Here is a 13,534-nt window from a genome sequence, read left to right on the forward strand (position 1 = left end):
GCTGTTTTCACCGTAAAATGAGCATATTTAGACATTCAAACGTAACAGATACTTTAGGTTTTAACAAGGTGTCTAGTTGGCACAACTTAGAGGGCTCTATTCAATCAGATCCGCTTTAGCCGACTTTGGCATAGTGGTTGTTTTGCCGTTGGAGGTGGAACTGCGTTAGAGCTGTCAAATCCACAAGCGGTTCCTGGCATTGTACTTAAAGTGGACATTGCCTTTGGCTGCACGGAGTCACAGTAACCTTCTACGGCACACATTTAGGGTTTTTCCTATTTTTAGAAGGTTCTGGCATTATGATAATGTATCAATAATAATACAAATAGAACGTTTATCCCACCCAGAATTGTTTTTTGTTGTCTCTGAAAATCTGATATTTTCAGAACATTTATGAAGTGAAACATAGTAGAAACAAGTACTCTTTTCATGAGAAAATAAAAGTTGGGCTTATAAAAGAGTATTTCACTGCCTCTCTAACCTGATTATTGGGTCCATTCTTCCTAGCTGTCACTGTCCTCAAGTTCACTGTCCTCACTATCAGAGGGTAACTGCCCGATTCGGCTCCTTCCACCCATAGAATGTCCCTGTATCCATTGCCTGTGAATGTCAGTGGATATGTTGGCAAAAACATTAACCAAGGCCATCATTTTACAACAAATTACATGTCTTTTAATGAGCATGATATTGCCCTGAAAAGTAGCCTGGATGCAACAACAAAAAGATTAGCTTAACTGCACAATGTTGCCCTGAGGCAACAAATAGTAATTATTATTTTTGGAATATATATATATATATTTGTTTTTAATACGTTGAAAACCTATCAAATATGGTTCTTAAAAGGTCCCTACACCAGCATTTTTTTATCGTCAAGTTATCTCTATTTAAACATTCAAAAGAATGAAATGTATCTTACCCTTTGCTCACACCATGCGCTCACGTTGCTCTGCTTCCTGAAAGAAGGCCCCTCTCCGTTTGATGATATCATACCAACTTCCGCACTGTGTTGATTTGTTTTTTTACAGACATGTCATCACATATTGTCATGTCAGGGGCAAAAGGGATTTCTGTTGTCTGAGGGCAACGATGTTTAGTAGAGGGTTAAGACAAATCCCATGCAGCCTTGTTTACAAATTGGAGCACTGGAATGTGAGATGTAATCTACACCTCGATTAGGCTGATAGAAATCCTCATGATTTAGTTTAATGATTTTCAATTTGAGCGTCATTATTTCTATAGAGCCTACACTTCATTCTGGACTTCAAACACCAGTGGGACGAGTTTGGATTCGTGACCATGATCAAGAGCAGCGGCTCACCGATTTGACAGCTCCAGCAGTTCCACCTCCGACACTGCCAAAACATCAGCTGTGCGGGTGTCGGCTATCTGTTTGAATCTAGGCCGTAACCTCTTGACCTTATATATCCAGTATGATAACATCTAAGCTTAATGGATTTGGGTAACGGTTTTATAAAGGAAAATAGAGCAGACATTCTGACATTTGTAATGTTTTTTCCCTTGATTGGACAAAATACCTATTCTGGCATTCTAGAGTATTTTAGTAGAAATAACAGAAATAAACTGTAATAGTATCTTAAACCGTATACCCTGTAGGTATTTATAACTGTTGTGCTTCTGTGTATAGCAAGAGAGAGAGAGAGAAAAGGAGTGAGGCAGCTTGCATTATGGCTTCAGGAACTGTAGGTTCAGGCTCGTCCAAATAACCACCGTTTCTCCTGGTGTTTCCATTCAGTGTAGAAAGTAACTCTTGCTTTTCCAGCTGCGTATGTCCGACTGCCGGTCTGCTTCACCCCTGGTCTGCCTCACCCCTGGTCTGCCTCACCCCCGGTCTGCTTCACCCCCGGTCTGCCTCACCCCTGGTCTGCCTCACCCCCGGTCTGCCTCACCCCCGGTCTGCCTCACCCCCGGTCTGCCTCACCCCTGGTCTGCCTCACCCCTGGTCTGCCTCACCCCCGGTCTGCCTCACCCCTGGTCTCACCCTTGGTTTGCCTCACTTTCCCACTGTCCTCTAACTTTGTTTTCTGTGTGGAGACCTTCCCTCTAGTCTTTGATTTCTGTGTGGAGACCTTCCCTCTAGTCTTAACTTTGTTTTCTGTGTGGAGACCTGCCCTCTATTCTAAATTTGTTTTCTGTGTGGAGACCTGCCCTCTAGTCTAACTTTGTTTTCTGTGTGGAGACCTTCCCTCTATTCTAACTTTGTTTTCTGTGTGGAGACCTGCCCTCTAGTCTAACTTTGTTTTCTGTGTGGAGACCTGCCCTCTAGTCAAACTTTTTTCCATTCACAGTCACTCTCACCCTCCTCTCCTCCTCCCCTCCCCTCATCTCTCCTCTCCTCCTCCCCTCATCTCTCCTCTCCTCCTCCCCTCCCCTCATCTCTCCTCTCCTCCTCCCCTCATCTCTCCTCTCCTCTATCTTCCTTCTTATTTCTCTGTCCTCCACCTCTCAACTTCCTTCTCATCTCTCTGCTCATTTTGGGTCCTCTCTCTCTCTCTCTCTCTCTCTCTCTCTCTCTCTCTCTCTCTCTCTCTCTCTCTCTCTGTCTGTCTCTGTCTCTCTCTCTTTCAAATGTCATATTGTGTCTTTTTACAGTGTTGTAACGATGTGCAAATAGTTAAATTACAAAATCAAAAATAAATAAACATAAATATGGGTTGTATTTACAATGGTGTTATTTCTTCACTGGTTGCCCTTTTCTTGTGGCAACAGAGCACAAATATTGCTGCTGTGATTGCACACTGTGGTATTTCACCCAATAGATATGTGAGTTTATCAAAATTGGATTTGTTTTCGAAGTATTTGTGGGTCTGTGTAATCTGAGGGAAATATATGTCTCTAATATGGTCATACATTTGAAGTAGAAGGTGCAGCTCAGTTTCCTCCTAATTTTGTGGGCAGTGTGCACATAGCCTGTCTTCTGTTGAGAGCCAGGTCTGACCTTTCTCAATGGCAAGGCTATGCTCACTGAGTCTGTACATAGCTTTCCTTAATTTTGGGTCAGTCACAGTGGTCAGGTATTCTGCCAAAATGTACTCTCTGTTTAGGGCCAAAAATCATTCTAGGTTGCTCAGTTTTATTTCAATGTGTCAGGTAATTATCTTTTTGTTTTCTCATGATTTGGTTGGGTCTTATTGTGTTGCGGTCCTGGGGCTCTGTGGGGTGTGTTTGTGTTTGTGAACAGAGGACCAGCTTGCTTAGGGGACTCTTCTCCAGGTTCGTCTGTCTGTAGCTGATGGTTTTGTAATGGAAGGTTTGGGAATCGCTTCCTTTAAGGTGGTTGTAGAATTGAAAGGCTATTTTCTGGAGGTATTGGCTTAATTTAGCTCTGCATCCATTATTTGGTGTTTTATGTTTCATTTGATGTTTGGCCCATTTTGTGAATTCTTTGTTGGTGAGCGGACCCCAGACCTCACAACCCTAAAGGGCAATGGGTTGTATAACTTATTCAAGTATTTTTATCCAGACCCTAATTGGTATGTCAAATTTTATGTTCTTTTTGATAGCATAGAAGACCCTTCTTACCTTGTCTCTCAGATCCTTCAGAGCTTTGTGGAAGTTACCTGTGTCGCTGATGTTTAGGCCAAGGTATGTATAGTTCTTTGTGTGCTCTAGGGCAACAGGGTCTAGATGGAATTTGTATTTGTGGTCCTGGCAACTGGAACTTTTTGGAACACCATTATTTTTGTCTTACGGAGATTTACTGTCAGGGCCCAGGTCTGACAGAATCTGTGCAGAAGATCTAAGTGCTGCTGTAAACCCTCCTTATTTAGGGACAGAAGCACCAGATCATCAACAAACAGTAGACATTTGACTTCAGATTCTAGTTGGGTGAGGCTGAGTGTTGCAGACCGTTCTGGTGCCCTTGCCAATTCGTTGACATGTTTCACCCCACGGCCCTGTGGAAAGAAATGTGTGTGTTTTTGCCAACTTTTACCGCACACTTGTTGTTTGTGTTCAGGGATTTTATAATGTTGTATGTTTTCCCCCAACACCACATTCCATCAATTTGTATAGCAGAGCATGAGAAGACTTTGCCTTTGTTTTCGTTTGTTTGTTTGTCAATTAGGGTGTGCAGTGTGAATACGTGGTCTGTCATAAGGTAATTTGGTAAAAAGCCAATTTGACATTTGCTCAGTACATTGTTTTCACTGAGTCTGCTATTAATGATAATACAGAGGCATTTCCCAAGGTTGCTGTTGACGCATATCCCACGGTAGTTATTGTGGATTGGTGTGATCAGTCCTTGGTTCCAAATATTGGGGAAGATGCCAGAGCTGAGGATGATGATAAAGAGTTTAAGTATAGCCAATTGGAATCTGTGGTCTGTATATTTCATCATTTCATTTAGGATACCATCAACACTTTTTGGGTTGGAGGGTTTGTATTTTGTCCTATAGGTCCTTCAATATAATTGGAGAATCCAGTGGGTTCTGGTAGTATTTGTCTGTCTGACACACATACACACGCACACACACAAAAAGAGAGATCCAAAACAGCCATCTACTAAAATATAATCCAAGTTTCAGACATATAGCAGGTTTCAGCATGTAAATCATACAGCAGACAGGAGATATAAGATAGGACACACATACTAATACATCTGGTATACGTCTTTGTCCACATACAGCTCAGCGTTGGTCATGGTTATAAGTATCCTCTTTAGACATCAACCACAGTTTGATAATAGAATGATGATGATGATGAACTTGTGTGTTATCAGCAGAGGGGAGAAGGGGTAAGTCCATACAGGTAGACATACAGGTAGACAACTTTAGACCAGTAAAACTCCACTGTTAAACTGTAACTCTGCACCCACAGTGACACCGAGGAAACCACACTCCAGTGTGGTGAAACTGACACAAAGACAAAAACACTCTCCTTCTCTAGACAGACATCTGCTCCTACCCTACAATCACACACATGGACTCAGGGGCCCAGGGCTGCTGCTGCTCCACTGTGTTATCCCAGGTGCTCTTTATAGCAAGACACTCTCACCTCTTCAACCCCTGCCCCTCTCTCCCTCTCCTCACCTCTCCTTCCACACTCACCCCTTCACCCCCTGCTCCTCTCTCCCTCACCTCTCCTTCCACACTCACCCCTTCACCCCCGGCTCCTCTCTCCCTCTCCTCACCTCTCCTTCCACACTCACCCCTTCACCCCCTGCTCCTCTCTCCCTCTCCTCACCTCTCCTTCCACACTCACCCCTTCACCCCCTGCTCCTCTCTCCCTCTCCTCACCTCTCCTTCCACACTCACCCCTTCACCACCGGCTCCTCTCTCCCTCTCCTCACCTCTCCTTCCACACTCACCCCTTCACCCCCTGCTCCTCTCTCCCTCTCCTCACCTCTCCTTCCACACTCACCCCTTCACCCCCTGCTCCTTTCTCCCTCTCCTCACCTCTCCTTCCACACTCACCCCTTCACCCCCTGCTCCTCTCCTCACCTCTCCTTCCACACTCACCCCTTCACCCCCTGCTCCTCTCCTCACCTCTCCTTCCACACTCACCCCGTCACCCCCTGCTCCTCTCTCCCTCACCTCTCCTTCCACACTCACCCCTTCACCCCCTGCTCCTCTCCTCACCTCTCCTTCCACACTCACCCCTTCACCCCCTGCTCCTCTCCTCACCTCTCCTTCCACACTCACCCCTTCACCCCCTGCTCCTCTCTCCCTCTCCTCACCCCTCCTTCCACACTCACCCCTTCACCCCCTGCTCCTCTCTACCTCTCCTCACCTCTCCTTCCACACTCACCCCTTCACCCCCTGCTCCTCTCCTCACCTCTCCTTCCACACTCACCCCTTCACCCCTTGCTCCTCTCTCCCTCTCCTCACCTCTCCTTCCACACTCACCCCTTCACCCCCTGCTCCTCTCTCCCTCTCCTCACCTCTCCTTCCACACTCACCCCTTCACCCCCTGCTCCTCTCTATATGACGGGTACTTGGAGTTATTTTCCAAATTAATTTATGGCATAATCTATGGAAATTTAGGTCAGTCGCCAAGGCCAGGAGATAAAGAGAGGGAGAGAAAGAAAGAGACCGAGAGAAAGAGAATGACAAAGACAGAGACAGAAAAGGAGATGAAGAGAAAGGGAGGAGAGAAGAGATATAGTGGGAAAGAGGAAGAGAAGAGTAGAGACTCAGGTGTGTTGTAGTTCGACTATCATGAATATACATAGTTTTTCTCTCTGGCAATATGGGGCATTACATGCTAAAGATAGATGTTGAATGAATACATTGGAGTTAGAGTTGAAAGTGATGGCATCTTCCTTTGAAGGGAAACATAGCATCAAAGGCATCGCTGATTAGGTCGGCTGGGCCGGTCTGGAATGTATATTTAGCAGGGAGACAAACTTGGGCTGGAATGTATATTTTGCAAGGAGACCTGACGAAATGGAGACATGCCATACCAACACACATCTTCATTCAGGGTTTGTGTTGATTTAGCTGTGTGTTGTTTTGACAGAGTTGTTCAGTTGTGATGATATATGATGTCTGGTAGACCCCCAAGGTGTGGGAGTGTTTGTTCCAGCCCAACACTAACACACATGGCTCAACCAATCAGCTACTCATCAAGACCTTGATTGGCTGAATCAAAGTATGTTAATGCTGGGCGAGAACAAAAGCCCCCACAGGACTGGGCGTGAAGAAGACTGCCTGACTGGGCAGAAGAGGAGTCTTCAGCAGTTGTTGATTTGGGATGTGTTGACGTTTCCCTCTAGTCTCATCAGACAGATATACAAAGCCCTGGGACACTCAAACACCTGGTGTAGTCCGGGTTTAGGATCAGAACACACACACACACACACACGCACGCACGCACGCACGCACGCACGCACGCACGCACGCACGCACGCACGCACGCACGCACACACACACACACACACACACACACACACACACACACACACACACACACACACACACACACACACACACACACACACACACAGACTGCATGGTTTTGTTGTCTGAATGGCAGGAATGTAAAACACAGATGAACTGCTATGTATAGCAGTAGTTTACAGCTGAGCTAAACGGTTTGATATGTTGTTGGGGTTGATCTGGCCCAGACAGACAGACAGCCTTGTAATCAGTTTTGTAAAGGATTTACAGGGGCTTGTTATCTAGCGTCTCACACATGCAGACAGGATATGTTACACCTATTCACTGAATGAATTTCCTCTTCGTCTTGTCTTTCTCGCTCTCTCCCTTTTTCTCTCTGTTTCTCTCTCCGTTTCTCTCTCTCTCTGTTTCTCTGTCTCGGTCTCTTGCACTTTCTCTCCCTCTCTCCTTTTCTCCTTCTCTCTCATCCCAGTTGAATTGAATGTCTGTGTCTGTCTGTGTAGGGAGGCGTCGCCGACAAATTATCACAGTGCTTTGTAATTCGTACAACATGCATTTAGTTCAATTAGGAGAATCTCCTTTCATGTTGCCTGTATTTTGGAGAAGTGCTGTTGTACCCTGAAGACCTGCTATAAGCTGTCTGCTGTTTAAAAGCGATCAAATATTCACAACATTTAGCCTAATCTTTAAAAGGCTCTATTAATGATATGAGTTGGAAGCCTAAAGTCTGTGATCATGCGGGTGGTGTTCAACAACCCCACTCCAGGCTCTCGCGTGCGTGTGTGCGTGTGTGCGTGTGTGTGCGTGTGTGTGCGTGTGTGCGTGTGTGCGTGTGTGCGTGTGTGCGTGTGTGCGTGTGTGTGTGTGTGTGTGTGTGTGTGTGTGTGTGTGTGTGTGTGTGTGTGTGTGTGTGTGTGTGTGTGTGTGTGTGTGTGTGTGTGTGTGTGTGTGTGTGTGTGTGTGTGTGTGTGTGTGTGTGTGTGTGTGTGTGTTATGCAGAGGATTCACTACTCTCCAGTACAGTAGATTAAAGGTTTAGTATGTCCTATCTGTCTGTCTGATGTTTCCTGTGTCAGGGGGAGTGTGGGATTGATCAGACAGATCGGAAGTGATGTGTTATAGTGGGTCCTGATTAGATAAGGGTGGGGTGTGAACTGCCTGAAGAGAAAACATTAATAACCCTACCCTCTTAGGAAATCACTTTTGGCTTCATTTTTTCTCTCACTCTAACGTTTGATAGATGCTTTCTGTCCTCAATAACCTGACAGTGGAAATTGAATTTCTATTGATTGTTTACTCTTTGACATCGTATTCTATCAAAGCTTCTTGGATCGGCTCTTGAAACGTGACGTTACATGGCTGTTTACAACAGTGATATCGGTTTTGCCGTTTCTGTAATTACAAGTAGCTATCTTGTAACAAACTCAAATGAGTTGTGTTTAAGGATGATTTATTTTTTACCATCTGTACTCTCTTGGGGCCTTTTCACTCAATTCGGGCACGAACATCACACTCCACTTCACTGGGTCCCCCATCACCTCTCTCCCCAACTTCCCCCAGTCGCTTGACCTTCACATTGACATTTACACTGATGTTCCCGCTAGCAAGCTTTCAAAGACAACCTTTCCTCTGTAGCGATGGCTTTGTCGCGCTGGCTAACGAGCTGTGAGAAGGACAAACAGGTACCTCTGATGACCTTAGCGTGTCCGTAACGACTGTCATTGATGTCACAGATATAATGATGGGGACATGAGGGCACAGGGTGTGTGGTCTGGATCTTTTGGACATGATGTCGGCTGAAGTGTAGGTTTTTAACTGTGTAGTGTTAATAGAAGCGTAGGTTTTTAACTGTGTAGTGTTAATAGAAGCGTAGGTTTTTAACTGTGTAGTGTTAATAGAAGCGTAGGTTTTTAACTGTGTAGTGTTAATAGAAGCGTAGGTTTTTAACTGTGTAGTGTTAATAGAAGCGTAGGTTTTTAACTGTGTAGTGTTAATAGAAGCGTAGGTTTTTAACTGTGTAGTGTTAATAGAAGCGTAGGTTTTTAACTGTGTAGTGTTAATTGAAGTGTAGGTTTTTAACTGTGTAGTGTTAATAGAAGCGTAGGTTTTTAACCCTGTAGTGTTAATAGAAGCGTAGGTTTTTAATTGTGTAGTGTCAATAGAAGCGTAGGTTTTTAACCCTGTAGTGTTAATAGAAGCGTAGGTTTTTAACTGTGTAGTGTCAATAGAAGCGTAGGTTGTCGAGGTGACTTACACTATTCTGGTGTTGACACTGTGAATACAAGGTGTATGATGTACTTCCCATCATCAGCTCCATATCTATATGGTTTGGCTGTGATGTAAATGTTTATGTTCCCCTCGCTGGCCACTTTAGTTGCAGCGGTGCAAAGATGAGCATACAGAATACATCTATAAAACAAAGGATGGACAGCATAAACAAAAGACCGCCTTTGAAGGTTCTCCCTGGAGGAAATGCCATTGGAGATCTTTAAAGCCCAACATGATCGAACATCTACCGGCAGGTGTCAGGAGGTTGTTGCCCGTGAGTGGACCCGAACCATCTCGCTGTACGCGAGTTCTACCAATCTCTTATTAAAGACGGGAGGACCTCTTTTATTGAGATTTATTTGAGGTATTCGTTTTCAACCCATCACCACCACTTGTTGTAGGCCTACAGTACTTCATCAGGTTCTACATGATTTACCTATTCAAAAATAGCGGCGCTGCGTTGTCCTTGTTTTTCACCTTAATGTTCTACCGTTTCATGGTTTACCATTCAGCATAGGTATAGGTCTGTGGAAGGATAAATTGGTTTGTTGTGATACTTCAAAAACACTCTGCTTTCTCTCAGGGGAAGAATACATCAGCTCTTAGAAAGGAGGGGAAGAAACACAATTACCTTCTCCCTATAGTATCATAATCACCAAGCCTTGGTGTCCTAAGAAATGTGCTTTTCTAAACGTGTGGAATTTCAAAGACCCTGCAATCGCAAATTATCTGATTTATTTACTCTCCTCTCAGGGATGTAAATGAGCTTATTAGTAAGGAGGCCATTTTGAATCTCTAACTCTACTGTACTTTATTACTGGCTCAGGAGAGATAGAGAGCTAATCAGTGTGTCATTATTAAGACACGTCTCAGAGGACCCAGTAGGGAAGTCATGTGTCATTTACTGTCCATATGTGTCAGACTCCTCGTCCTCATTCTCCTCCCCCTTCCTCCCCCCTTCCTCCTCTCCCTCCTCCTCTTTAATGAACTTAATCTAATATACTGCCAGAAGACCGATATGAGGAAGAAGCAGATAAATCACAGAGAGTATATTGGTCAAGATTTCTGTGTTGTTGGTCTAAAGTTTCTGGGCTACTTGTTTAATGGCACATCACATTGTACGGAACCTTTGTCCCTCTTTGTACAGGTTCTCTTAGGACTGTGGTCAAACCTCAGATACACATGCTCAATTCGAAGACTTCAGTCATTCACTTAAACAATTGACTTTACATATTTTAGCTGCACAAGCTTTACTCAAGATAAAATTCAGGCCTAAATGTGCAGTCTGCGCCAAAGGAAACCTGTGAGATTTGGGACTCTACGTGTGAGCACGTGACACTGCTCTTACTTTCACTAACGGTAGTTGAGATTCAGATCTCATTATCTGCACTGTTTCTATCCATCCTAGCAGGGAGCAGAAAGAAGGGAGGGAGCCGAAAAAGAGGGAGGTGGCGCTCAGATCAAAGGCTCTCCTCTTTTTTTAGTTGGCCAATTAGGAGTCAAATGCCCAATGCCAGTCCCTGTACTCCCTTGGCCCTAGGCACGTCTTCCAGATCTGAGCTGAAGAGATGAGGAATATTGTAATTATTTTGTATGGAAGGCTGGGAGGAATTATTCTCCAGCTTGCTTATGCCTATACTCAATCCTTTCAGATCAAGTTACAAGAAGTACCTACGGGTTGAGACTAGGGCAGAAGTCAGACACCAAGCTATGATTAGAAAATGTACAATCCTGATTTAACTAAATCCTTGTCTGTGGAAAACAATTCACCAAACTGCTGTCATCCTCTTCCAGATCTCCCAGTCATCAGACAACCCCACGCAGGCAAACAGGCACATACAGACACACAGACACACACACCAGCTAACAGGAGACAAAAAAAGTCCTGTACATCTGTTTTCCCCGGTCTAGTTGGGACGTGATCAGATCGGATGCCTCTAGGCTCTGTCTCCATTCCTCTCCTTCACGGTCTCCTCATGTCCTGAGGAGAACACCCACACGCTCTGCTTAGTCTCTGTCCTGTTCGAATGTCTCTCCCATCCCGTCTGTGACTCTCCCTACATCTCTCTCCTTCTCATTATCTTTCTCACTCACTCACTCACTCACTCACTCACTCTGCGCTGTTGTCCCAGTCTGTATTTTTACATTTTAACAGGACAAATTATATTCTCTGCGCTTGTGCAAGCGCACACATACACACAGGCACGGGGTGATTAATTGGTTCCACTGGTACCAATTGCTTATTTGATTTGACCCTCCACATAGTCTCAGTATCGTGACACATCAGGGCTGCTCAAGGCTTTCAGATGCCTTATGATCCTCATACTGCCAGGCTGTCTTTGTAAATAAGAATGTGTTCACAATTGACCCGTCCGGTAAAATAAAGGTCAAATAAAATACATGTACAGTAAGTAAGTAATACATGTACATTAAGTAAGTAATACATGTACATTAAGTAAGTAATACATGTACAGTAAGTAAGTAATACATGTACATTAAGTAAGTAATACATGTACATTAAGTAAGTAATACATGTACATTAATTAAGTAATACATGTACAGTAAGTAAGTAATACATGTACAGTAAGTAATACATGTACATTAAGTAAGTAATACATGTACAGTAAGTAATACATGTACAGTAAGTAAGTAATACATGTACAGTAAGTAATACATGTACATTAAGTAAGTAATACATGTACATTAATTAAGTAATACATGTACAGTAAGTAAGTAATACATGTACATTAAGTAAGTAATACATGTACATTAAGTAATACATGTACAGTAAGTAATACATGTACAGTAAGTAATACATGTACATTAAGTAAGTAATACATGTACATTAAGTAAGTAATACATGTACATTAAGTAAGTAATACATGTACAGTAAGTAAGTAATACATGTACATTAAGTAAGTAATACATGTACAGTAAGTAATACATGTACAGTAAGTAATACATGTACAGTAAGTAAGTAATACATGTACAGTAAGTAATACATGTACAGTAAGTAAGTAATACATGTACAGTAAGTAATACATGTACATTAAGTAAGTAATACATGTACATTAAGTAAGTAATACATGTACAGTAAGTAATACATGTACAGTAAGTAAGTAATACATGTACAGTAAGTAATACATGTACATTAAGTAAGTAATACATGTACATTAAGTAAGTAATACATGTACAGTAAGTAATACATGTACAGTAAGTAAGTAATACATGTACAGTAAGTAATACATGTACATTAAGTAAGTAATACATGTACATTAAGTAAGTAATACATGTACAGTAAGTAATACATGTACAGTAAGTAAGTAATACATGTACAGTAAGTAATACATGTACAGTAAGTAATACATGTACAGTAAGTAAGTAATACATGTACATTAAGTAAGTAATACATGTACATTCACCCTTTCGTGTGGGACTAGTGTGGAGACAGTGAGAGTTATGTTTTGGGGAATATAATTATGTTGGATTTGGGGTTTGTCAACTTGTTATTATCTGTATGTGTAGACAGGTGGGCGATTTTGTGTTTTGCAACATATTCTCATGTGCTCTCCCTCTCTCACTCTTATTTGTACTTTAAAAAATATATACATTTCACCTTTATTTAACCAGGTAGGCCAGTTGAGAACAAGTTGGAAAGCATGGCCAGCCGTAGAATAATGCTTATTGAAATGATTGATTATCGTAGAATGATCAGTGGTGACATTGTTTCCTTCAGTTTTGTCTGGTTACGGGCTTTGCACACATGTTGATTTGGCAGTGTAGCCTAAGTGTCCTCATCACCAGAGGTCTATTAGTCCTTAACTCACACCTCTTCTCACCTCTCCTAGCCGTGTCTCTGGAACATTATTATCTTGGTTTCATTGAACCGGGAAGTTGGTTCACTTTTTCTACTCTCTAATTTATGTGTACAGTACTGACAATGAGAAATGTGTGTTTTCAGCTGGCAATTTATAGCGACTTATAGGGTGGCAGGTAGCCTAGCAGTTAAAAGCATTGGGCCTGTAACCAAAAGGTTATCCCCAAGCCGACTAGGTGAAAAGTCTTGAGCAATCCCTGATTCCTCCTGTAAGTCGCTCTAGATAAGAGTGTCTGATAAAATGTCTTGGCTATTGTTTATGCACAGCTGTTGCTTCTTGCTTTGCTGTCATGCGGATTTGAAGAAAGTAACTATTGTGGCCTGGTTGAAGTGCTGCTAAGAATAGATTAGATTGCTGTACTTAATATGTCGACTCCCTAAAAGGTCAAACTTTGACAAAGCAATGGTTGAAACATGTTCTGCCATTCTGAAGTCCTTAGAATAACACTTTATTCTAAACTTTAAGGAGACATACAGTAGCACCAGTGGCCAGTCCGGGTAGCACTCCTGTCTGCTTTTCAATTAAATCCAG

The 13,534-nt window shown here is 42.9% G+C and overlaps 1 protein-coding gene and 1 long non-coding RNA gene across 5 annotated transcripts in view; one reads left to right on the forward strand and one right to left on the reverse strand.

Annotated features, from left to right (window-relative positions):
- The window catches only part of LOC123991221, an 11,614-nt gene extending 10,646 nt beyond the window's left edge, over positions 1-968 (reverse strand). The window contains exons 1-2 of the long non-coding RNA XR_006830766.1: positions 917-968; positions 482-600 (exon numbers count right to left, since the gene is read on the reverse strand). This is a non-coding gene — a long non-coding RNA (uncharacterized LOC123991221). The remainder of the gene's footprint in view (positions 1-481; positions 601-916) is intronic.
- Positions 1-13,534, forward strand: part of sema5a (sema domain, seven thrombospondin repeats (type 1 and type 1-like), transmembrane domain (TM) and short cytoplasmic domain, (semaphorin) 5A) — a 210,875-nt gene that overhangs the window by 31,299 nt on the left and 166,042 nt on the right. The gene's annotated exons all lie outside the window — the stretch shown is intronic.

Source organism: Oncorhynchus gorbuscha, linkage group LG12 (genome assembly GCF_021184085.1).
Source record: "Oncorhynchus gorbuscha isolate QuinsamMale2020 ecotype Even-year linkage group LG12, OgorEven_v1.0, whole genome shotgun sequence".
Classification (NCBI taxonomy): Eukaryota; Metazoa; Chordata; class Actinopteri; order Salmoniformes; family Salmonidae; genus Oncorhynchus; species Oncorhynchus gorbuscha.